The sequence below is a fragment of the Puma concolor genome, chromosome A1 (genome assembly GCF_028749965.1).
Source record: "Puma concolor isolate L17-30 chromosome A1, mPumCon1.1.hap2, whole genome shotgun sequence".
In the NCBI taxonomy this organism is placed as follows: Eukaryota; Metazoa; Chordata; class Mammalia; order Carnivora; family Felidae; genus Puma; species Puma concolor.
In genome coordinates, this window is record NC_141667.1 from 84,851,570 (window position 1) to 84,877,989 (window position 26,420).

General features: G+C 34.3%; 1 protein-coding gene across 1 annotated transcript in view; it reads left to right on the forward strand.

The window, feature by feature from the left end:
• The window catches only part of LOC147584274 (uncharacterized), a 139,000-nt gene that overhangs the window by 62,297 nt on the left and 50,283 nt on the right, over positions 1-26,420 (forward strand). Inside the window, exon 6 of the mRNA XM_086716232.1 lies at positions 17,709-17,839. The gene's annotated coding sequence lies outside the window, so the exon portion shown is untranslated. The remainder of the gene's footprint in view (positions 1-17,708; positions 17,840-26,420) is intronic.

Genomic DNA, 26,420 nt, shown 5'->3' on the forward strand with positions numbered 1-26,420 from the left:
TCATATGGTTAATTTCCTGCTTTTTTCCTTAGAAATGTTATAATTTTGCTTTCTAGATTTAGCATTTTAAAATTACCTGGGATTTATTTTGTGAGACAGTGATCTAATTTTTTGCCCATATATGTACCTAATTTTCTTCAGATTACTTTTTTTAAATACTTTTTCCTTTTCCTAGTGATTTGTATTGCCAACTTTTTCATTTACCAAATTGCCATATGTAGATGGATCTATTTCTGGGTTCTCTATTCTGTGTTGTTGATTTGTTTATCTTTGTGCCAGTATCATGCCATCTAAACTATCAGAGCTTTATAATAAGATGATGGCTGTTCAAGGTAAGTCTTGCCACCTTGTCTGTCTTCTTGAAAATTGTTCTGTTTTCAGTGTCTTCTCTCATGTGTGAATTATGGGGTCCTGTTGTCAAGTACTGTTAACAACTCTCATGGGATTTCTACTGGAATTGAATTAATAAAGTAATTTAGTGAGAATAGACATTTTCATGAAACTTAGTCTTCCCATCTACTATTATGGTATATCTTCCCATTCATTTATGTTTCCATTTATACCTGACAATAAAGTTTAATAATTTCCTTATAAATTATAAGAGGTCTTACTCTGATTTTGTTAGATATACTCTTAGGTACATTATGATTTTATTTCTATTGCTAATGAGATCTTCTATTACATTTCTACTTGGTTATTGCTTGTACATAGGCGTACTATTAGTTATTTGTATTTTGATCTGGTATCCAGTAACCTTGTTGAACTCTATTATTAGTTTTGACACTTTGTAGATTCTCTGGGATATTGTATGTAATAATATTACCTGAAAATAATAACTACTGTTGAAATTGGTTAGGATTTCCTGTACTTAAGAAAAGTTGAATGTAGGCAGTATGTAGTAATGAACATTCCCATCTTGTTTCTGACATTAAAGTAAATGCTTTTAAAGTTTTCCCATTAATGGGGCGCCTGGGTGGCGCAGTCGGTTAAGCGTCCGACTTCAGCCAGGTCACGATCTCGCGGTCCGTGAGTTCGAGCCCCGCGTCGGGCTCTGGGCTGATGGCTCAGAGCCTGGAGCCTGTTTCCGATTCTGCGTCTCCCTCTCTCTCTGCCCCTCCCCCGTTCATGCTCTGTCTCTCTCTGTCCCAAAAATAAATAAAAAACGTTGAAAAAAAAAATTAAAAAAAAAAAATAAAGTTTTCCCATTAAATGTCGGGTTAAGGAAATTTCCTTGCATTCTTAACTTGCTAAGAGGATCTTAATAAAAGGTAATGAATAGATGTTGAATTTTTTCTTAGATCCTTTTAAAAGTTTCTTGTATCTTTCTTGTTTTACATATTGATGTGGCAAAGTACATTGATTAATCATTGGCTTCTTGGGATAAAACTTGATCATGATGTAGTCTGTGTAGATACATGTATGTAGATAGGTAGATATGTAGATGATGTATATAGATGCACTCTGCATGATTAAATTCATTACATTTGCTAATATTTTATGTAGAATTTCTTTAATCTATGTTAGTAAATTTGAATATCCTATTGTTTTTTAAGTACAGTTTTGTCATTTTGAGCATTAAGATCATACTAGCTTTATATAATGAGCTGAACAGCTTTCTCTCTTATTCTGTTCTCTGGAATATTTTATTTAAAATAAAGTTATCTGTTTTTTATAAGATTTGGTAACACTTGCCTAAAAACAACAGCCTTGGCCCGGTGCTTTCTTGTGGATAGATACTTGGCTGCTGATTTAATTCTTTGATGTTTATAAATATATTCAGGTTTTCGGTACTCTTCTTGAGTCAAATTCAGTTTATTTATATAAGTTGGCCCAAAAGTCTTACTGCAGTTTTAAATTTGAATGACCTAAAGAGTAGAAATTCCACAGACTTGTAGAATTATTTGGATGTTTATTTAAATTTCTTTTTAGGTTTTATGTTTCTGAATCATAGAATAAATTTTCAGTCCGTGTTTGCCATATTTAGTCATAGGAACTGCAACAAAACACTATAATTAAACATTTGTTATTAAATTTCTGTATAGATTTTCCCACCTTGTTTTTTGTACAATTTATTTATTGAACAGATCAATTAATTAATTTGTAAAGTTTCCCATTGTGTTGGCGATTCCAAAGACCACCCCAGGTTTATTGATGGACTAGGGGGACTCAAAGGATTCAGCATATAGTTGTACTCCTGGCTATGATTTATTATAGCAAAAGGATACAGAGCAATATCAGTAAAGGGAAAAGGTGAATGGGGCAAAGTCTGAAGAAAACCAGGCACGAGTGTCTAAGAGTATTTTCTTAGTGCAGTTACACAGGTTGTATTTAATTCCCTCAGGAATGAGTTGTGACAACATGTGTGAAATGTTTAAGAGGGAAGCTTACTAGAGACTCAGTGCCCGGGTTTTTATTGGAGGCTGGTTATGTAGGCATCTTCTGCCTGGCATATACCAAAATTCTGGACTCGTAGAAGGAGAACAGATGTCCAGCATAAACCACATTGTACAAACAGGCACATTGAGCACTCTTATCAGTTCTGGGAATGGTGGGAACTCTACTGAAATACAAATTCTCAGACACCAGCTAAAGGCCAGTCTTGCAAATAGACTTTTCTAAAGATAGCAGTTTCAATCCTGCTGTATTAACTCTTTCCTGTACACCACATTCAGGATTTGCTAATTGCATCTGAAGTGTTGTTAAATGTGTTACTCTCTCTCTATTCTCTGTCAACCAGTATTCATATCTACAGGCTTACACAGGCTTGATTTTTATTTGGCAAGAATATTTCATCCATGGTGTTGTATACTTTCTTTTGCATCACATCAGGAGGCATAAGAGGTTGCTCTTTTTGTGTGTGTGATGTTAAGATTGATCAGTAGTTTCAGGTATTGTCAGCGTGATCTGTAGATTATAAAGTTCCCTATCTGCTATTTACCTAATGATTTTCTTAGCACCTGTTGATGATCATTGCCCAGATTCATCCTGCCATTCAGAGTTGTAAAATCTAACTTTCTTTTTCATATATTAGCTGGAATATTCTATAAAGAAGAACTTGCCCTCATCAACTATTCAGTTTTTCTGAGATACAGTTAATAAGAAAAGACAGGAAAAAAATGCATGGTTTTTACCTTTTACTTACTAGTTTTCAAAATAGTAAGTTGGTTCTCTGGCATCCTCCAAAAGCAATTATGAACATTCATTTTTTATTATTGCTATGAACATACGGATTTTTAACACATTTAATATTTTAACCTATTGACATTATCTTTTTCCTAAAATTGTCACATCTTTTGCCATCTCCTCAAGTTAGCTACTGAGCCCTTTTGACTCACCACCATCACCTTTTGATAACTTACTTGTTTTCTGGTACAGTCAGGTATTTCAGGCTCATCTTGTCTGTTTTCTACCCCAGATCTGGGATCATTTGTTTTAAGTAACTCTATTTCCTTTTAGTGCAAAAGTTCCATTTGGAGACCACAGTTTAGATGTTGGGGGTGCTCAATGCTCTGGACTTGTCATTATTTCTAGACCTTAAAGTGAAAATATGATCAGTTAGGAAATAAACTTTTTTTAAAGAAAAATACTTCATGAATTTATCCTGATATTTCTAATTCAAATTTGGGATTACAAGGATTTTTAACTTTTTTTGGTTTTGTGCTTGTGAGTTTTTCTTTTAAGCTGAAAATGTTGGTTCCTAGTGACCTTAATACAAATAATTGCTGTTTATATATTGATATCAGTTGTCAACACCAATGCCATTATTAATAATATGGCTACTGAAATAGTTTAAATCTTCTTGCCACTATTTTGGTCCTTGTTGTACATCCCACTAACAATCTGTAATCAATCTGTCTCTTGATAGAATTGTTTGCTGTGTGTTTAAGCCATTGACTTGATACATGGATTAGTTTGTTTCAGTTTACTTTCAAATTTTGGGGAGTACTTTTTAAATTCTGGATTCAACTTTGTTTCATAATCATATCAGATATTTTCGGTTTCATAGTAAAATAAGATAAATTTAGAAAAGTCTAGCTTCTCTCCTTCTTTCCACCCTCTTTTTTTCTTTTTTACAGATGAATAATTTAGTTAGCTTTTGATTGATATCTACCTTTTAAAGTAAATGGAATCAAATATGTGTGTCTATGTATTTGTATTTCCTTTCTTATATAAACATATGCTTACTATTTACACTGTTCATCACACAGCTTTTTTCGTTTACTATTTCCTGGAGATCATACCATAATAGTATGTAAAAATTCCTTACTAGGATCTGTTGGTTTTTTAAAAAAAATTTTTTTAACATTTATTTATTTTTGAAACAGAGAGAGACAGAGCATGAACGGGGGAGGGGCAGAGAGAGAGGGAGACACAGAATCTGAAATAGGCTCCAGGCTCTGAGCTGTCAGCACAGAGCCCCACGCGGGGCTCAAACTCACGGACCGAGAGATCATGACCTGAGCCGAAGTCAGACGCCTAACCGACTGAGCCACCCAGGCGCCCCTAGGATCTGTTTTTTTTACCTTACATGGGATTACCATACCATGCATGTAACGTAAATTCAGACCTCAAACTTGTCTTCAGGTTTTGCTCTTTCGTAGGAAACTGTTTTCCTATGTAGAGCTTTTGGCAGAGAACCCTTTTCCTTTCTTCTCTTCTGGGATTGTGAGAAGAGATTTTGTTTTTATTTTTAACACGTTTTTTTTTTTTAAATAGGGTAAACAGCCCTGTGATTATCTGAACTTTTTACTCAGGTATCCCAGTTACTTCAGTTTAACTTCCCTATTGTGTGGGCTCCAAACCATGTATTACGTCCCTACTTATGGACCTTAAAACTTCAGCTACTGGCCCTTACACCTGTTTCTACTCTGTACTTCTCTAAGTTGTCATGCTGTTAGCTTTGGCTCTTGTAACTCTGGCTAGGGTTCTCTCTTTGCTTTTGGAGCCTGGGTATTTCTAAGCTATATATTATTTTTTTGGTTGTATTTTATCTACCATTTCTTTGTGTTTGGAGCAGGAAAAATTCACTTTGTCATGTTCCTAGAAGTAGGTCCACAGCATTTATTTTCTCTCACTCGTGTCTGTCATCCTTTTTTCTGTAATTAACGGGCTGAAGGAATACATGCACACATTCACAAATATGAGACAAGTTTTAAAGAAATATCTTGTAACTAAAATTATGGCATTTCCTACAAAACAGTCCCCTCTTTCTTCTGCTTGAAAAGATTATTGATCTTCCGTAATAGTTATTTTACGTATTTTCAGTATATTCTCTTCCTTTTTCTCTTCTCTGCCTTACTTATTTTCCTTTTTTTTTCCATCTACCTCTAAATCAAAGAAAAATCTGTGTTGAGAATCCAGGTCAACTAATGTTAGTGCTTTTTTCAAAAGGGCAATAAATAAAATTACAAGGCTTTTACACATTATAGTGAATATAAATTCTTTTTAGTAAAACAGAAAAAAATGACCAAAGTATGATTTGTGGATACAAGTGCAGATTCTTGGTTCAGGGTATTTTTAAAGTCATTGAAGAGCCTTTATCCAATGACATTCATTGCTATTTGATTTTATGTCTTTGTTTCACTTGTGCTGCCCTCTAACTTGGATCTTCCCTTTCTTTCTTTTATACTCCTCTATTTGCAGTGCAGGTGTTTCATTAAAACTGTATCTGGTATTGGCATGCCACAGATGAACTTTGATATTTCATACGTTTCACCTAGACCTTCTGCTGTGCATTTTTGCAAGTTAAAATATGGAGGCAATATTAATACACAGTAAATAACCTGGAAATGTGCAAATCATAGTTAAATCTTAGATCCCTTAAAGAGGTTTGTAGCTTTCAGAGAGATTCTTCTTTGGGCATGATATATTTTCTTGGAACTTTGACCAGAGGTCAGAATTTTGGGAAAGTATTGGGAAAATTGTTTCAACTGTTTTTGAGTTTCTTGAGTGATAAAAATAATAGTAATTTTATTATTACTTATTTTTGTTAGCTTTTAACTCATACTATGTATAATGTTTTAACCATTGAAAAGCAATGGGAAAAGACTATGTTCTTTAGACTGCTTTAAGCAGCTCCCAGGAAAGTTAACTTTCAGCATACCCCAAAAGTTATTGTCATTATGGTTCTTTTTTTGTTATAAGACCTGCTTGTATAGAAACTTTGAAGCATAATACTTCTTTAGTTTTTAAAAAAAAAAACGCTTAAAAAATCCAGTGCAAAAATGGCACACATTATTTAAATCTGTGCATCGATCAGCAAACTGAAAAGTGAAATGTTTTCTAACTGACCTTTGATTCATGTTATAGGAAATCATGCAGTGTATACATTTACTGACATGTTTAGCGAAAACATGAATGTGAGAGAGCTAACGAGAATTTTAACTTTTGTTTTTTTAATATTTCAGGCTATGGCATTTGCTTTCATTTTCTTCATACATTCGTGATATCTGTGTCAAAGTTTTATCAACTTAGATTTATAAATATGTATTACATTAAATGCACTTGAGTATAGTGTATACATTTGAATATGAATTTGTGCATGGATACAATAAGACACACATCACTTAATAAGTAGAAAGGGTTCAACAAGATAACAGTCCAAGGTCCTGTAGTTGTCACTGTTCCACAGTGATGTGGAATTAAGAAAAAAAGCTCCATTTTTTATCTAATTGAATTTGCCAAGAGAATATATTTCATCCACATGTTTAAAACAGGGGCATGTATTCTCTCAGAATCTGTAAACCAACTAGTTGAAAGATTGACAGCTCGGTGAGGAGAACACCACCTTATATTTGGTTTCAGGCAGCCAAAGTTTTAATTACAGCTCTGAGGAGGAGGAGGAGAATGGGAACGTTTCACACAGCAACCTTAACAAACAGCATAATATCTCCGTTGTTATCCATGTTATTTACTATTTCGGCATCTTTTATATATGTCCTACATGTTGCATTAATAGAAACTCAACTAGAAACCTGGTCTTGGAGATACTTGGTGTCTGTCACGGTCTGTGGTAATGACTACTGAGAATCAGTGACACATGTGGAAGAATTAGAGCTTTAAAAAAGTACTCTACTGAGGGCCTCCTAGGTGGCTCAGTCTGTTAAGCATCCAACTTCGGCTCAGGTCATGATCTCTTGGCTTGTGAGTTTGAGCCCTTCATTGGCCTCTGTGCTGACAGGACAGCTCAGAGCCTGGAGCCTGCTTCAGATTTTGGGTCTTCCTCTCTCTTTGCCCTTCCTCTACTCACACTCTCTCTCTCTCTCTCTCAAAAATAAATAAAACATTAAAATATTAAAAAAAAGTACTCTACTGAATATTATAAAATTTTAAGAAGGGCTACATTTTAGAAGTACATTCATTTGGACAGAATATTTCAGAGTCATTGGGTTTCTTCTCATGTAATTTTTTTCTGTATGTAAGCTGTCTTACTGAAAATTGGCACGGTTTAATGAAGCTGTGTGTGTTCACAGTAAAGAGGAAGCTAACTAAAGGAAACACTTAGAAAGTGACCTATGTACTTGCATATATATCCTTCTTTTTTCTGGCAAGAAAGTGACTGTCTCTTTACCACGCATCTAGGGATTTTGAATCCTAGAAAGGGATCGGAATCAGGAGAAAAGTTGTTGTGCTTTGAGAGACCTAAGATGAATATTCACTTAATACAAAAAGAGAGAAATGTCACAAAAGTCATGCTATGTAAATTAAGAGTGCCTGGGAGCAATTATTTTATATGGCAAAGCCAGAAAGACATTAAAAACACCTTATATTTCTGTCTTCAACTCATGAACAAATAAATGTAGAAAACATGTTTATTTGTTTAACAGTGCAAACAGTTTCCTTAATGCATAAATTAAGAGGATGTCTTACTATTTCTGAATACTCAAGGTAGAGAGACATCGTAGAGAAAGAAGGGAATAATAGCCGAAGTGCTTGAATAACAATTCTGGCAAAAATGGGAGTTCTTCCAATAAGGACCAAGACATCCCATATTCCCAATTCTGATTATTGATTGGATAGATTTCTTGCAAAAAATTTATTTTCCCCAGACTCTAGAATTTATAGGATGGGTTTAGCTAGCGTTAGCAACATAGCAGTTTCTTTTTTTCATAGATAAGCCTGGTTGATCAAAGCAAGATATAAACAGCTAGAATGCTTTGCTTAATATTTACATAAACACAAAATGAAATGTGGGTTTTGTGTTTATTTCATATTACTATGAATGAATAAAGGAATTCAGAGTTTCTTTTTGTGTGTTTCACTTTGATTTTATTGACTTTTAGGGAAACCTACTGATATTTGAAAAAGAGATACTTAGTCTTGGAGAAGTAATTCATTTTTTTTATGATGGGAGTACTGAATTTCTTCTTTATGTTCAGATCATAGTCATGTTAGCAATAAAACCATTTATCTTCTATAAGAATTTTGAGAAATGTATACTGTAACTGTATTTGATTTACACTACCCAAAAACATTCTTTATTTGTTTTTTTAAGTTTTATTTAAATTCCAGTTGGTGAATATACAGTATAATATTAGTTTCAGGTGTACAATATAGTGATTCAACACTTCTATACATCACCCTGTGTTCATCTCAGTAAGTTCATGTCTTAATTCCCATCGCCTGTTTAACCCATTCCCCTACCCACCTCCCTTCTCGCAACATCAGTTCTCTACAATTAAGAGTCTGTTTCTTGGTTTGCTTGTCTTTCTCTCTCTTTCTTTTTTTTCCTTCTTGTTTTGTTTTTTAAATTCCACATATGGGCAAAATCATAGGACATTTGTCTTTCTCTGACTTATTTCACTTAGCGTAATACACTCTAGCTCCATCCATGTCGTTGCAAATGGCAAGATTTCATTCTTTTTTTATGGCCGAATAATATTCCATTGAGTGTGTATGTGTGTGTGTGTGTGTGTGTGTGTGTGTGTGTGTGCATGTGCATGTATGTATGTGTATGTATATATTACATACATACACATACATACAGCATATCCTCTTTATTCATTCGTATTTGATGGACATTTGGGGCTACTTCCATAATTTGGCTATTATAGATAATGCTGCTATAAACATTGGGGTGCATGTATTCCTTTGAATTAGTGGTTTTACATTCTTTAGGTAAATACCTAGTAGTGCAATTGCCAGATCATAGGGTAATTCTATTTTTAACTTTCTGAGGAATCTCCATACTGTTTTCCAGAGTGGCTGCACCCGTTTGCATTCCCACCAACAGTGCAAGAGGGTTCCTCTTTCTCCACATCCTCACCAACACCTGTTGTTTCTTGTGTTGTTGATTTTAGCCATTCTGAAAGGTATGAGATGGTATCTCATTGTAGTTCTTTACTTGGTTTTAAACTTGTAAAATAAACTCAGCAAATTTGTTTCAGGAGAGCATTTCCAAAATAATTCATAGCTAATAGAGTTAAGTAGTGCTTTGAAATAAACTTATTTTCTCTTAAAAATTAGATGTCCAGTAATAGCCATATTTATATATACAATTATACCTTATTATAATATTTTATATAGTACATTTATATATTAAAGATTAAAAACTTTGGGAATACATTTTTTCCCCCAAGTAGAAAACAAAGGTAAGTATTAGGATTCTGAAATTACTTGTTAGTTTACATGGCCTTGACCAAGCCTAGGTTCTCCTGTTTCTTGGTGAAGAGTCTGTAAACATTTACATTTCATTACAGAAACTGTGTACTTTTAAGAATGACATCTTAGAATTTTGGAGAGGTCCTCAGTCTGTGCATTTTCCTTATGCACTTGGCTTTCTTTTATCACTTTAAAATAATTGTAGTTTAATGGTAGATTTAGATGTATAATTGTACTTTTTATTAATGAGAAAAGACAAAAATGAAGCATTAGAGATTAAAATAGAAAGATGGGCATCATATATGAAACGCTGTGGAGACTGTAGATTAAATCAATGTAAATAACAATATCACTACTTGAAAAATGCATAGTGTTTGAAAGAATCAAAGAAAATCATAGCAAACCTTACAAGCAGTTATTTAAGTAGACCATACAATATGTGATCTTTTGTGTCTGCTTTCTTTCACTTAGTGTAGTGTTTTTGAGATTCATCCAAGTTGTAGAATATATCAGTTCTCTTTTCCTTTTTATGTCTGAATGCACACACACACACACACACACACACACACACACACACACACATGCAATACATACATACCTCAATTTGTTTATCCGTGTATCCACTTAAGGGCATGTGGGCTGTTTCTATCCTTTGGCTATTATAAATAATGCTACTATAAACATTCACGTACAAGTTTCTGTGTGGATATGTGTTTTCATTTCTCTTAGGTGTATACCTAGGAGCAGAATTTCTGAATCGTATGGTTATTCTGTGTTTGCCTTTTTGAAGAATAGCCAAATTGTTTTCCATAGCAGCTGTACTATTTTGTATTCCCAACAGGTATGTATAAGGGTTCCTGTTTCTCTACATCCTTGCCAACACTTGTTATTTTTATTAATTTATTCTTTGATTAAAGCTATCTTAGTGGATATGAAGAGTTTTTTCATTATTTCTTCAGTGACTAGAGATATTGAAAATATTTTATGTGCTTTTTCTTCTTTGGAGAAACTATGTATGTTTCTTGCCCATTTTTTATTTGGGTTTGTTTGTCTGTGTGTTGAATTGTAAGGGTTCTTTGTATATTCTCATTTTTAATCCTTTATCAGATCTATGATTTGTAAACTTTTTCTCCATTATTTAGGTTGTTCCTTGGCATTCTTGATAATGTTGTTTAATGTACAACAGATTTTAATTTTTATGAAGTCCAATTTGTCTTTCACTTTTATTGCTCATGCTTTTGGTGTCAAATCTTAGAATCTTTTGCCAAATCTGAGGTTATAAAGATTACCCCTGTTTTTTCTTCGATAATTGTATAGTTTTAGCTCTTATATTTAGGTCATTTATTTGAGTTAATTTTTATATAAGAAGTGAGGTATGGGTCCAACTTCATTATTTGTATGTTGTTATCCATTTATCCCTGAACCATTTGTTGGAGACTGTTCTTACCCTGTTGAACGGTCTTGTCAAAAATCAGCTGGTTATGAATGATTGGGTTTACTTCTAGACTCTCATTCAGTTCTATTCTGCTGGTCTCTATACCTATGCTTATGTCACTGCCACACTCTTGCTTAGTGTGCTTTGTAGTAAATTTTGAAATTGGGAAGTGTGAGTCTTTCAACTGCATTTTACTTTTTGGATATTATTTTGGCTATTCAGAATTCCTTGTAGTTCCATATAAATTTGAGAAATTTAGTTCACTTTTGAGGAGTAGTGTCATCTTAACCATATTAAGTCTTCCAATTCATGAGCATGGAATGTATTTCCATTTATTTAGGGTGTTTTAACTTCTTTCAGCAATGTTTTATAGTTTTCAGTGTGTAAGTCTTTCACCTTCTTTGTTAAATTTGTTCCTCAGCATTTTATTCTTTTGAATGCTATTGTAAATGGAATTATTTTCTTAATTTCCACATTGTTCATTGCTGACATATAGAAACACAACTAGTTGTTGTGTGTTGATCTTGTACTCTGCAACTTTACTGAATTCATTTATTAGCTCTAGTAGGTGTGTGTGTGTGTGTGTGTTTGTGTGTGTGTGTGTGTGTGTGTGTATGGATTCTATGGGATTTTGTATAAGTAGAATCATGCCATTTGCAAGTAGAAATACTTCTACTTCTTTCTACTTATAAAAGGCATTATCAATTTGGATGCATCTTATTTCCTTTTCTTGGGTAATTGCTCTGACTAGAACTTCCACTACAAAGTCGAATAGCAGTGATCAAAACATGCATTTTAGTCTTGTTCTTGATCTTGAGGTTAGGCTTTCATTCTTTCACTACTATGATATTAACTATGGGTTTTCCATAAGTTCCCCTTATCATGTTGAGGGAATTTCCTTGTATCCTAGTTTCTGGGCATTTTTATCATGAGAGGGCATAGAATTTTGTCAAATGCTTTTGTTTTTGTTTTGTTTTGTTTTTTCTTTTTTTTTTTGGCATATATAGAGATTATAATGTAGTTTTGTTTTTTAATTTCTATTAGTGTGGTGTGCATTACATTGATTGATTTTCATATGTGGAACCACCATTGCATACCTGAGTTATATCCTGCTTGGTGATGATGTGTAATTTTTTAAATGTGCTCTTGGACTTGGTTTGCTGGTATTTTGTTGAGGAATTTTGTATATATTCATAAGAGATACTGGTCTGTAGTTTTCTTATGTTATTTTTATCTGGCTTTGGTATCAGTTTAATGCAGACCTCATGAAATGTGTTAGAGTTCTCTATCTTTTTGGAAGAGTTTGAGAAGGAATGTTGTTAATTCTTCTTTTAGTGATGGATAGATTTCACTAATGAAGCCTTATGATCCTGACTTTCCTTTTGTTGGCATATTTTTATTAACTGATTCAATCTATTTGTTACTGGTCTGTTAAGACTTTTTACTTCTTGAGTTGGGCTTGGTAATTTGTGTTTTCCTGGGAATTCATCCATTTCATCTAGATTGCCTAATTTGTTGGTATAAAGTTGTTCATGGTATTTTCTTATAGCCCTTTTAGTTTTGTAAAACTGAACCACTGTTCCTTAAATTTATGTGCAACTTCAAGAGACTCCAAGTAGTCAAAATAGTATTGAAAAAGTGAATGTAGTAATGTCCCTGCTTTCATCTATTATTTCAGTTATTTGCATTTTCATTTTTTTTTCTTAGTCAGTCTAGCTGAAGGGTTCTCATTTTTGTTGATTTTTTTCAAAGAACCAATCTTTGGTTTTATTGATTTTCTTTGTCGCTTTTCTCTATTTTGTTTCTCTTGGCTATAATCTTTATTATTTCTTTCCTTCTCCTGGCTTTGGGTTTAGTTTGTTCTTTTTCTGGTTCCTTAAGGTGTGAAGTTGGTTTGTTGACTTGAGATCTTCTTTTTTAAATGTAAGTGTTTGCAGCCATGAATTTCCCTCAGAACACTTCTTATGCTGCCCCTTGTATGTTTTGGTATGCTGTGTTTTATTTGTATTTATTTCAAAGTGTTTTTTTTTTGTGCCTAGTGAGTCTTTACTTGTTCTACTGGTTGCTTGCTTAAGAGTATGTTGTTTAATTTCCATGTGTTTGAGTTTTCCAGTTTTTCTTCCAGTATTGATTTCTAGCTTCATACTATTGTGCTCAGGGAAGATACTTTGAATGATTTAGATATTTTTTTAAATTTGAAAATTGTTTTATGGCTTAACATATGGTTTATTCTAGAGAATGTTCCAGTGCAGTTGAGAATAATAGATATTCTGCCATTCTTGGGTGGAGTATTCTATATATGTCTCTTGGTCTAGTTGGTTTATAGTATTGTTCAAGTCCTTTATTTTCTTATTGATTTTCTTTGTACATATTCTATCCATTATTGAAAGGGGCTGTTTAAGTTTCCAACTATTACTGTAGACTGTCTATTTCTTCAGTTCTGTCACTGTTTGCCTCATATATTTTGAGGCTTTGTTGTTTGATGTATATATGTTTATAATTTTTTTGAAAAATTTATTTTTATTAAAGTATAATTAACATAGTGTTATATTAGTTCAAATGTACAGTATAATTATTCAACAATTCTGTACATTACTCAGTGTTTATCATGATAAACATACTCTTAATACTCTTTACCTCTTTTACCAATCCCCCATCTACCTTCTGGCAACCACCAGTTTGTTTTCCTTATTTAAGAATATTTTTTGTCTCTTTTTTTCTTTGTTTTGTTATTTAAATTGCACTGTGAGTGAAATCACATGATATTTGTGTTTATCTATCTGACTTATTTCACTTAGCATTATACCCTTAGATCCATCCATGTTGTTGGAAATGGTAAGATCTCCTTCTTTTACATGGCTGAATATGTATGTGTATACATACATACATACATACACATACACACCACATCATCTTTATCCATTCACTTATCTTTGGACACTTGGGTTGCTTCCATATCTTGGCTATTGTAAATAATGCTGCAATAAACATAGGGGTGCATATATCTTTTTGAATTAGTGTTTTTGTATCCTTTGGGTAAATACCCAGTAGTGGGAATTACTAGATCATATGTTAATTTTACTTTTAATTTTTTCAGGAACCTCCATACTGTTTTCCATAGTAGCTGCATCAGATTGCATTCTCAAGAACAGTGAATGAGAGTTCCTTTTTCTCCACACCCTTGCCATTTATGCTTATAATTCTTATATCTTTGTGATGAATTGATCCTTTAATCACTATAAAATGTTTTTCTCTGTCTCTTGCAACAGTTTTTTTTTTTAATGTTTACATATTTTTGAGAGAGAGAAAGAGACATTGGGAGAGGGGAAGAGGCCAAGGGAGAGGGAGAGACAGAATCCGAAGCAGGCTCCACCCTCTGAGCTGTCAGTGTAGAGCCTGACGCAGGGCTTGAACTCACGAACTGTGAGATCATGACCTGAGCCAAAGTCGGACTCTTAACTGACTGAGCCACCCAGGTGCCCTCTTGCAACAGTTTTTGATGTAAAATCCATTTTGTCTCATGTTAATACTGCCAGCTGGGCTCCCTTTTGATTACTATTGGTATGTAATACCTTTTTCTACCCTTTCACTTTCAACTTATGTGTTTGGGTGTAAAATGAGTCTCTTATAAGCAGTTTATTGTTGTATCACTTTTTAAATTCCTTCTGCCAGTAGCAGTTTTTTAATTGGTGAGTTTAACCTGTTTGCTTTTATAATGATTATTGATTATAATTATGTGATTATAAAAGTGATTATTTCTGCCATTGTTCTATTTGTTTGCTCTATGTCATGTTTTTTGTTGTTCTTCCTCACTTCCTTATGTGCTGCCTTCTTTTGTGTTTGATTTTTTCTAGTATACCTTTTGATTCTGTCTTCATTAAATTTTTTTGTTTTATTTGAATATAGTGGACAAACAATGTTACATTGGTTTCAGGTGTATTCGTTTCTTTTTATGTTTATTTTTTAGTTATTTTCCTAGAGGTTACAATGGGGATTACAGTTAACATCCTAAATTGATAAAAATTTTGTTTAAGGGTGCCTGGGTGGTTCAGTTAGTAAAGCATCTGAGTCTTGACTTTGGCTCATGTTATGATCTCACAGCTCATAGGTGCAAGTCCCATGTTGGGCTCTGCACTGACAGAGTGGAGCCTGCTTGGGATTCTCTCTCTCCCTCTCTCTCTGCCCCTCCTCCACTCAAGTGCACACTCTCTCTCTCAAAATAAATAAATAAACATTTAAAAAAACTTATTTGAATTGATACCAGTTTAGCTTCAGTTGAAAATTAAGTCTACTCCTTTCTAGCTTTATCCTCTCCTTTATATTGTTAGTGTCACACATTGCATCTTTATGCATTGTGTGCCTATTAACATAGACCTATAATTATTTTTTGTGCATGTCTTTTAAATGATACGGAAAATAAAAAAAAGATACCAAAAATTCAATAATACTAGCTTTTATATTTACCTATGTAGTTACCTTTACCGGTGATCTTTATTTCTTTGTATGACTTTGAGTTACTCTGTAGTATCCTTTCATTTCAACCTGAAGGACTTCCTTTAGCATTACTTATAGAGAAGATCTACTTAGTAGTAAATGCCCTTAGCTTTGCTTTCCTGGTAATGTTGTAATTTCTTTTTCATTTTTGAAGCATTGTTTTGCTGAGTACAGAATTGCTGATTGACATTTTTTTCCTTTCAATTTCTAAAAATATGTTGTCCTCCTGTCATTTGGCCTTCCGAGTCTCTGATAAGAAATAGGCTGTTAATCTTTTTTTCTTTTTTTAATTTTCTTTTTTAAAATTTAATCGAAATTGGTTAGCATGTAGTGAAACAATGATTTCAGGAGTAGATTCCTTAATGCCTCTTACCCATTTAGCCCATCCCCTGTCCTGGCTGTTAATCTTTTTTGAGAATGCTTTGTGTATTATGAGTTGCTTCTCTCTCTCTTTTTAAAAATTTTTAAATTATTTATTTATTTTGAGAGAGAGAGTACAAGTAGGGGAGGGGCAGAGAGAGAGAATCCCAAGCAGGATCTGTGCAGTGAGTGCATGGAGCCCAATGCAGGGCTCAAACCCATGAAACCGTCATGACCTGAGCTGACGTCGGATGCTTAAATGACTGAGCCACTAGCCACCCTTGAATTACTTCTTTCTTTCTGCTTTCAAGATTTTTTGTCTTTCAACAGTTTGTTAATAATGTGGTGTGGATTTCTTTGTCCTCCATAGAGTTTGTTGAGATTCTTGGGTGTGTATATTCATGTCTTTCATCAAAATTAGGAAGCAGTATTTCTTCAAAAAATTTTTTCTGCTTCTTTTTCTTCTCCTAGGGCTCCCATAATGTGCACATTGAGATGTTTGATGGTGTCCCATAGGTCTCTTAGGCCCCTGTTTATTTTGCTTTATTTGTGTTTATTCTTTTTCTCAGAATGTGCAGTTATAATTGCCCTGTTTTCAGATATGATGGTTATTGCTTTTGCTTGCTCATATTTGCTGTTGAATCCCTTTCATGAATTTTTTATCTTTTGTATTGTCTAGCTCCATAATTTCTACTTTTATCTGTTTAATAATTTCTCTTTGTTGATATTCATTATTTGTTCATATGTCGTTTTCCTAATTTCCCTTGGTTCTTTGTCCATGGTTTTCTTCAGTTCATCAAACATATCTAAGGTAGTAAATTAAAGTTTTTGCCTACTAAGTTCAGTGTCTAGGCTTTTAAAGGATGGTTTCTGTCAATTTCCTTTTTTCCTATGAAAGTAATATTTTCCTATTTGTGTGCTTTATAATTTTCTTGTTGAGATCTGGACGTTTTGAATATTGTAATGTGATTTAGGAAATCAAATTCTTCCCACTACACCAAGTAGTGCTGTTGTTACTTGATGAAGGTTGCAATAGCTCATTTGTTTAGTGACCTTTCCCCAGTGGATTTTGCAAAGACTGTATTTCTTGTCATGTGTGGTCACTGAAGTCTATATTCTGTTATATCTTTGGTCAGCCAGTGACCTGACAGAGATTTCCTTAAATACCTGGATCCAATGAGAGAACAAAAAAAAAAAAATTTTTTTTTTTAATGTTTATTTATTTTTGAGACAGAGACAGACAGAGCATTAACGGGGGAGGGTCAGAGAGAGAGAGGGAGACACAGAATCGGAAGCAGGCTCCAGGCTCTGAGCTGCCAGCACAGAGCCTGACGTGGGGCTCGAACTCACGAACCATGAGATCATCACCTGAGCCAAAGTCGGAGGCTCAACCGACTGAGCCACCCAGGCGCCCCGAGAACAAAAAAATTTTTAAGGGTATTATGTCTCTGTGACTTCCTCCATTGATGGTAATGAAGCAACCTGATGGGTTGAACCACTGGCTATCTCTGTCTTGGCCCCTCAGTGAACTGCTGTATAGATCAAGACACAGAACTTTGGTTTTTGGAGGAGAAAGTCTCTACTGCCCACCCTGATGCCAAAAAGCTGCATCAGGAATTTAGGCCATTGTCCCCATGGTTACTTTCAGCAAGGTTGTGGATTATAGCTGTCATATGTAATGCTGAAATTCACCAAAACTTACCAGTCTTTTTCTTTATCAAGTGTTCCCTTGGATGCTACCAGTGTTCAGCTAGACTCCAGAGTTCTGAAATAGTTGATTCTAACAGGTTTTTTGTTTGTTTGTTTGTTTGTTTGCCAGAATGATAGTTGTTTTGGTGGAGGGACTGATTCTAGAGCTTCCTACTCTGCCATCTTCCATGACACTGCTCCCTGCCATGTCCACTCTTAAAAGTGTTCCAGTTTGGAAATAATTTTTTTGGTCACCCATTGGTAAGTAAATGACAAGAGCAAGAGAGAGAGATGAAAAGAAAATATAAACCATGAGGATCATCAATAAATATTTACTGACTGCTTAAGGAAGATAAGCTGTTAGATGAATGCTATAGAATTTTCCTAGTTTTAGTTCCATTTAGTTTGTGTCTGTTGGGAGGTTTTTATACTAGCTTAGCATGGGTGCAGTGAATGCCTTTGTTGGCAGGGTTGACAAAGCACGTTGATTTGTATCCTGAGTTTAGATAAGGGGTATTATAACATGTAAACTAAGAGATGGAATGAATCTGTGGGACAGCTATATCTCTTGTTGCTGACATGGGTGCCATGTTGTCTGTCTTTCTACTTGTTCTACTTTCTCAAATCTGTAGGTGGGTCATGAACAATTGCTTCATGGCTGTATGCAGTCTGCAGGCCTTATGTTGTGTAGGCCTGCTATAGACACTACTCTTTAATTGGGCAGAAAAGTTGCTGCATTGGCTTCCCTCCCATTTCAGAAAGCTGAGTACATGCTGTTACTGCAGCAGTTTGTCTATGCCAGCTCGAGGAACAAGAACCTGAGATTGGAAGTCAGACTAGGGGCTCCACAGGGTGATAAGGACCATTGCATTTTGACTGTTGAGTCTGATTATATTTATAATCATAGGGAGGTGCTTTTTTGAACATGGGTTAATGTGCATTTGCCCATTTTGGAAAATCACTAGACTTTTACAGTTCCCGATTAAAGTTTTTGGTAACTACTCGGAAAAGACTAATAGAGTACATTTGGGGAAAATGCTTTCAATGAGTGATCTTGTATTGACTGGCTGGCTAACTGTCTCTCCATCACTCTCATACATACTCAGAATGCTACAAGTGATAGAAATTTAATATTTTCAAAATATAAATGAATAAAAGTAGAAAAGTGAAAATGTTTACTTTTTTTGTTCTGTATTAAAATGTTCATTAAATTAATTTTGGTAAAATTAAGTAAAATAATTTCCTATTGCTATAAGTAGCCACATTTTATGGTTGAATTTAAACTGTAGAAAGGGGGTTGTGATGGAACACCCATCAGAATATCTGCTGTCTCATATGAAAGGACTGCATATAGTGTCTTGATAGTATAAAAACTTCTTTAACATACTTTTAGTTTTAATTAAAATGTCTAAATTATAATATACCAAAGAAAATAGTTTTAATTTTTTTCCATAGGTCTCTGTGTGATTTTAATGTTGTGTACATTATTATTGGTGCTTGAGTTTAATATTACCTTCTGTAGCATTAAAATTGTTAACACTGTAGCTTTGGTAATGCACGTTTGAATATTATGTTGCTGTAAACAGCTTCACTAATGCTATATTTTCAGTGAATATTATGGGCCTTCTGTTAGTGCTGGCATTTGAGCAGTTTTGCTTTCTATTTTTCTGTTGTGTATACAATGCAAAGTATTCCCACCTGAGATTTCCCCAAAATTTCACTTGGGAAACAGAACAAATTTGAAGGATGTTTTATGTATGTTGCTGAAATCATGCTTTGCTTTGAATCAAGCCAAATGATGAAAACAGAGTCTAGCCTTCTTTCCAGCAAATTGCAATTACCTCTAAGGCCTATAGTAAAATGACCAACTAATTGAGAACACTTGTCTTTGTTTTCAGTTAGCAAAACTTACTAAGAATGTCCATTTTCTGAATTCAAAAAGGTGTGTGTATTTTTAATGAATTAAAAGTTGGGAGCTCTGAAAATTAAAGCATATGCAGGTTACTCTCTTCCTCAAGGGGACATATACTACTGCTGTGCTCGTGTGAAGTAATAATGAGATACCATAAGCAAACAGTAGATGATTCATGTCAGATGGTTCTTCAATAACATTAGGGGGGAGAAAGCAGCTGATGTATGGGATATTGAAGGCAGATTAAGTTGTTAATGTATATTAGTATATTCTTAATTTCCTTTTAATTGAAAAAGACATATTGACTTTAATTAGAACCATTTCACAGGAACTGTCAATTAGCACATGTCAAACTAGTTAATTCAGAACAGAATTCTTTTAATTAGGGTCTGCTTTCCTTTAACTATGGGGCCAATGAAATCAGCCTTTCCTTATCTAGATTTTAAATGTCTCTAAGACATATAATACAAATGTAGACTCTTATCTATTATTAGAAGCCCATATGGATAACATTAAAATGATGATGCTGGCATTGTTCATGCAGCACAAATCAGAGTCCCTTTATGACTGTTAGAAAAAAAATGGCTTTGAACAAAGACTATTTTAAATACCAGATTTATCCTACTTTAAAGAGACTACAAAATTTATGACATGCATGTTCACATTTAAAGTATTATTTAATACGTCTGCTCAAATAAATGGGCCTATTCAAACGTTTTGTGTGTTCTATCAGCCGAAGACACATAAAACATTGTCAAGCCATACAGCAACATTTTTTCCTTAAATGAACTGTAATCAAAAAGGGAAAACAGACTGAATGATTTTTTTTTTTTTGCACAACATAAAAATAGCATTGTTAACTTTCATTGCATCCAAAGATTTAATATGAATAGTTGATACGGTGACTAAACCACTGGTATGAGCTAATGTAATCTTAGTAATCAAACTGTAAAATCTGAAACTTGGCTTTTTCTTGATGTAATGTTGTGGAATTGCAGCATGTTAGTTACAGTTGGCATGAGGATGAGCACGTAGAGTGAGTTTGCTGGGGCAGGACTCTATGGTGTTCACCTATGAAATAGGTATACTCAGTATTAAAAGAAGATTTAAAGTGGCATGTAAAAGAAAATTGGAAGTCTAGCTTACTTTATCATGTAAGATTTAGCCGCTATTTTACTGAGTTAGAGTAAGCAAGGATTACAGAAATCAATAAAAAAGAATATTTAATAAGCCAGTCTGGATTCCAAAGAGAATTATCTAGTATGTATCCTCATATTTGTTCATTTGTGGTAGGTACATTTAATGATAACTGTACTGTTCCTTACTAAAGTATGATGTAGTGTAGATGTCTCAGTAGCTGCATTTGTGACAGTCGAATTAAATGAATAATTGTTGTAATCTTCTAATTTTGATTAACAGGCAAAACAGAGTATACAAAAAGATGAAAAAACAACCAGAAAAACCCTTTCCTTCTAGAGTTGACCTCATTCTTCTGAACTGTTCTTAGAGGGACCTCAGCTCTCTACTGTGTGTTTGAGAGACACAACTTACATTTAGCATGCCCATATTTGTTTCAATCTGTAGCTTTTAATTATTTTTGGTGCCATATAGTCACTTGAGTCTGGGATAAAAGATATTAATCCTCTTCCCAGAAAATATACATAAGCAGACATGTACTTAATGTTCAGGGTGGGAAAACGTTATGAAAAATAATTTGGTACAGGCTGCTGAAAGATGGAACCTCAGTTTGATATAATTGACTACTTGTAGTGTTGCAGACACTGTGCTTGGTCTGGGAAAATAACAATGAGCAAGATGAGCAACCTTAACATCTGAGTAACTGTGACAAATTATTAACACATTTTCAGAAATTACTCTGTGATTATTATTAAAAAAAATTTTTTTTTTACTTTCTGAACTGGTTAAAAATTGACCTATATTTACAAATCTTGGACAAGTTTTATATGTGACAAGATTGACAATTTTACATAAAAATTGACTGAAAAATACAAGTATTGAAACAGTAGATGAGACTAATTTTATAAGTTTAATTCAACAGATTTTATTAATCATTTCCATCCTAATTATAATTCCATTTTGGTTAATAATCTTAGGTGATTTTAATTAATGCTATAACTTTGATCCATCTTTTTGTTGTTTATTCACTTAAATTATATAATTTATAATAATTTATGAAGAAGGCATAAGGCATACTAATACAGTTTTAAGAATTAGTCTTAAACTCTAAACTGTGTAAAGGATCTTGGGTGGGGTGCTAATTAATTTCTTGATTATCTTTGAGTCACTTATCTGTGCTATGCCAGGGTTTAAATTCAAACAAACTTTTGAGTAATATCAACACGTGCAGAATCTGTTATTCCACTAGATAGTATTAATTCCTTTGTAACTTCAGAGAGGTCATTTGGGTGTCTGTGTGTGTGCATGTACGTGCACATGTTTAATCTTTGGGTATACTGTAGCACTGTTGTGTATGTATAAAACATACTTGCATACTTAATGTGCTTTTAGTCCCACTTTTATCCTTGGTTGTCTCTAGCAGTTTAAATTGCCTTGTCTGTTTCAGAGGCACCTAGGTGGCTTAGTTGGTTAAGCAGCTGACTTTGGCTCATGTCATGATCTAATGGTTCATGAGTTCGAGCCCTGCTTGAGGCTCTGTGCTGACAACTCAGCACCTGAAGCCTGCTTCAGATTGTGTCTCCCTGTCTGTCTGCCCCTCCTCTCCCCTGCCCTCTCTTTGTCTCTCTCTGTCTCTCTCTCTCTTTCTCAAAAATAAACAAACACATAAATTAATTAATTAAAAATTGCCTTGTCTGTTTTACCTTTTGTAAAGTTGACCATTGGTGTATTTGTCAGCAACAAAAATTTTGGCCCTTGGAAATTTACAGGATACATGAGCCTTAACTTGGTTTAATCATCTTAATGGTATAGATGGTATAGGTTATATATATATTGATAAGAATAGGCAAAAATTACTCAGAGCATATGTTTTTGAATCAAAACCATAGCCATTTTATTTATTTATTTACTTATTTATTTATTTATTTATTTACTTATTTTTAGAGAGAGGGAGAGAGAGAGAATGCATGTGAGCGGCGGGGGGGGGGGGGGAGAGATAGAGATAGAGAGAGAGATAGAGAGAGAGAGAACCCCATGAGGGGCAGAGAGAGAGAGAAGTGAGGCTCACTTGGGGCTCGTGTTTTTACTTGAAACAGGGTTTGTGCTCACCTGAAGTGGAGCTCGAGCTCAGCTGAAATGGGGCTAATGCTCACCTGATGGGGGTTCAAGCTCACCCCAACTGGAATTTGTGCTTCCCCGATATGGGACTTGAACTCACCAACTGTGAGATCATGACCTGAACTGAAGTTAAATGCTTAATGACTGAGCCGCTCAGGTGCCCCAAACCATACCCATTTAACTCTGACTTGGTTAGCTGCATTTTAACAGATTATTTAAATTATTAGGAGCTGTGATTTCAAATAGCTTTATCCAAATAGGAAAATTATTGAAATCACTGGAATGTTTTATGTAAAGGGATGTAACTTTCAGATGAAAAATTTGAATTGTTGGATTTTAAGAGTTAATTGGAAATTTTCTTAATTATTTCATCTACTTTTTGATCCTTAATCAACATCATATTGATTTTAATAGGGACTAAATGCACCACCCTGAATGTGGGATTTCTGTACTCCATATGTGTGTAACTAGCCCCATGTCTGCAACCTCTGACATACACTTTTTTTCTATCTATTGATAAACAGTTGTCTAACATATTAACTACATAATTTAGTAAATTTAATTTTTTTATATCTTGAGAGTGTGTTCATGTTATCTTTTGGAAAGTGACAGGGAGTTATTGTGTGTGTGTGTGTGTGTGTGTGTGTGTGTGTATGTATTTGTGTGTGTGTGTGTGTGTGTGTGTGTGTGTGTGTGTATATATATGTATATATATGTAGGCAGCCAGTCTCAGGTTAGTTTGGTTCAGTACCACAAGTATTTATAGGGACGCCTGGTTAGCTCAGTCGGTTAAGCATCCGACTCTTGATTTTGGCTCAGATCTTGATCTCATGGTTTGAGTTCGAGCCTGCACTGGAAGCACAGAGCCTTCTTGGGACACTCTCTCCCTCTCTCTCTGCCCCTCCCTTGCTCATGCTATCTCTCTCTCAAAATAAGTAAACAAACTTTTAAAAAATTAAAAAAACCCCCAAAAAACCAAGTATGTATTAACCACCTCTTATTCAGAAACAGTTAATGTTAGCTACTATCTTGTTGAACATTAGTTAAAATGTTTATTTGCCTTTTCCTTGACTATGTAGAATCTTGTTAAAAACTAATAATGTTCAGTAAATTATTAGTTGCCTTTTCAAAATTATTTAATACTTTATAGTTGAAATAGTTTTTTAATTTTATATATTTATTTTGACAGAAAGTGAGTGAGTGAGAGTGGGGGAGGGATAGAGGGAGAGGGAGAGAGAGAGAATACCAAGCAGGCTCTGCACTGTCACCACGGGGCTCAATCCCACGACCCTGGAATCATGACCTGAGCTGAAATCTGGAGTCAGACACTTAACCGACTGAGCCATTCAGGCACCCCTATAGTTGAAATATTTTCAATACTATTATCTAGTGCAAGATGAATAATTCCATCGTTACAGTTAATAGTTTAATTTCATTCACTGGTATCATTAGGTGTTCTGACATATGGAAAAGCTGGGTTCAAATTACAGTATCACTGTTTACTAGCTTTATAAACTTAGATAAATTGCTAACTTCTGAGGTTCATTTCCCTCCCCTGAAAAATGGGGATAATAACACTACTTGGTAGTGTTGTATGGATTAAATGGAATATGTAAAGGGTTTAGCATCTTGTCTTTTACATACCCAGTAAATACTTGTTCCCAACCCCTTTTCAGTTTTGTTGTACTAACTGCCTCTACTGAGAAATTTATTGTTAAATAGATTTACTCCTATATGGAAATACAGATTGTTAACATGAATGCTCTACTAATTTGATAGTTAATAGATATTAACAGGGGAAGTTACTACTATCTTTGTTGCTTCAGGAGAATCCAGCTGATGACAATCACCTACTTATGACCAACAGTCCTTTCTTCACTGTTTGTGTGAAATATATTTTATGACTATCACTAAGTGAAATGGCTTCTAACAAAAACCGTTCATTTATAATAGTTCAATGTAGAATATTCAATTTTTTTTTTGTAAGCTGTCTGCCCAGTGTGGGACTTTAGCTCATGACCCCAAGTTAAGAGTCGCATCTCTACCAGATGAGCCAGTCAGGCACTCCCAAATATTCTTGAATAGCAATATTAGCTCCTAAATATGTGAAAAAGATGTATAAAAATAACCTGTAATTGTACCAACTAAAGGAAATCATTGTAAATATTTTGGCGTGTTTTATATGTATATGCTGAAAAATTTATTAGGCCATTACATTTTATTCATAATTGTGATTTAAATGGCTACACAGTATTCATTTTTTATTTTATTTTATTTTATTTTTTTATTTTTTTTATTTTTTTATATATGAAATTTATTGTCAAATTGGTTTCCATACAACACCCAGTGCTCATCCCAAAAGGTGCCCTCCTCAATACCCATCACCCACCCTCTCCTCCCTCCCACCCCCCATCAACCCTTAGTTTGTTCTCAGTTCTCAACAGTCTCTTATGCTTTGGCTCTCTCCCACTCTAACCTCTTTTTTTTTTTTTTTTCCTTCCCCTCCCCCATGGGTTCCTGTTAAGTTTCTCAGGATCCACATAAGAGTGAAACCATATGGTATCTGTCTTTCTCTGTATGGCTTATTTCACTTAGCATCACACTCTCCAGTTCCATCCACGTTGCTACAAAAGGCCATATTTCATTCTTTCTCATTGCCACGTAGTATTCCATTGTGTATATAAACCACAATTTCTTTATCCATTCATCAGTTGATGGACATTTAGGCTCTTTCCATAATTTGGCTATTGTTGAGAGTGCTGCTAGTATTCATTTTTTAAACTAAGTTCTTTTTGAAGTTTGCATTTTTTTCCTGCTCCACTAAGTTAGAATGAACATCTTTATATATATAAACTTTATATGTACTTCTTAGTATTTCCTTAGGATAATTCTTAGGAACAGAATTACTGATCAAAGAGAATTAACATTAACATTTGATATACATTAACCCAAGTTGCTTTCCAGAAAAGTGTCAATTAATACTCCCACTAGCCCCAAATATGACCTTCTGACAAAAGAATGAATTGCTTTTTGAATATACAGTTTGGCTAGTTGTTAAGTCAGTTGATTAATAGATAGTTTTTGGCTAATTGATTCTTTCCTAATTGATTCAGTTTGGCACTAATTTAGGAAGAGTTCGAATAACATTATAATGACCCATGTGATCTTTCCTGGGATTTTCTAAAGATAGCTTTTAATTTAAAAGTAATGTTTAAAGTAACATTTGTTGGGGGCGCCTGGGTGGCGCAGTCGGTTAAGCGTCCGACTTCAGCCAGGTCACGATCTCGCGGTCCGTGAGTTCGAGCCTCGCGTCAGGCTCTGGGCTGATGGCTCAGAGCGTGGAGCCTGTTTCCGATTCTGTGTCTCCCTCTCTCTCTGCCCCTCTCCCGTTCATGCTCTGTCTCTCTCTGTCCCAAAAATAAATAAAGGTTGAAAAAAAAAAATAAAGTAACATTTGTTGTAAGTGGTAGCTGGTATGCCAATTTGACTTAGTCACATCTTGATTTTTATATGTGTTATGAGGTCTCTTTGGGGCTAATTTCTATAGCAATTTTTAGAGGAAAATGAGATTCTTCTAATGTACAATTAAAGTATTTGCATTATTGGCAATATATAGGGAGAAACTTAAGGGTAAAAACCAGCTCATTTTATTTTGTAGAAAAATCAGAAATAGGA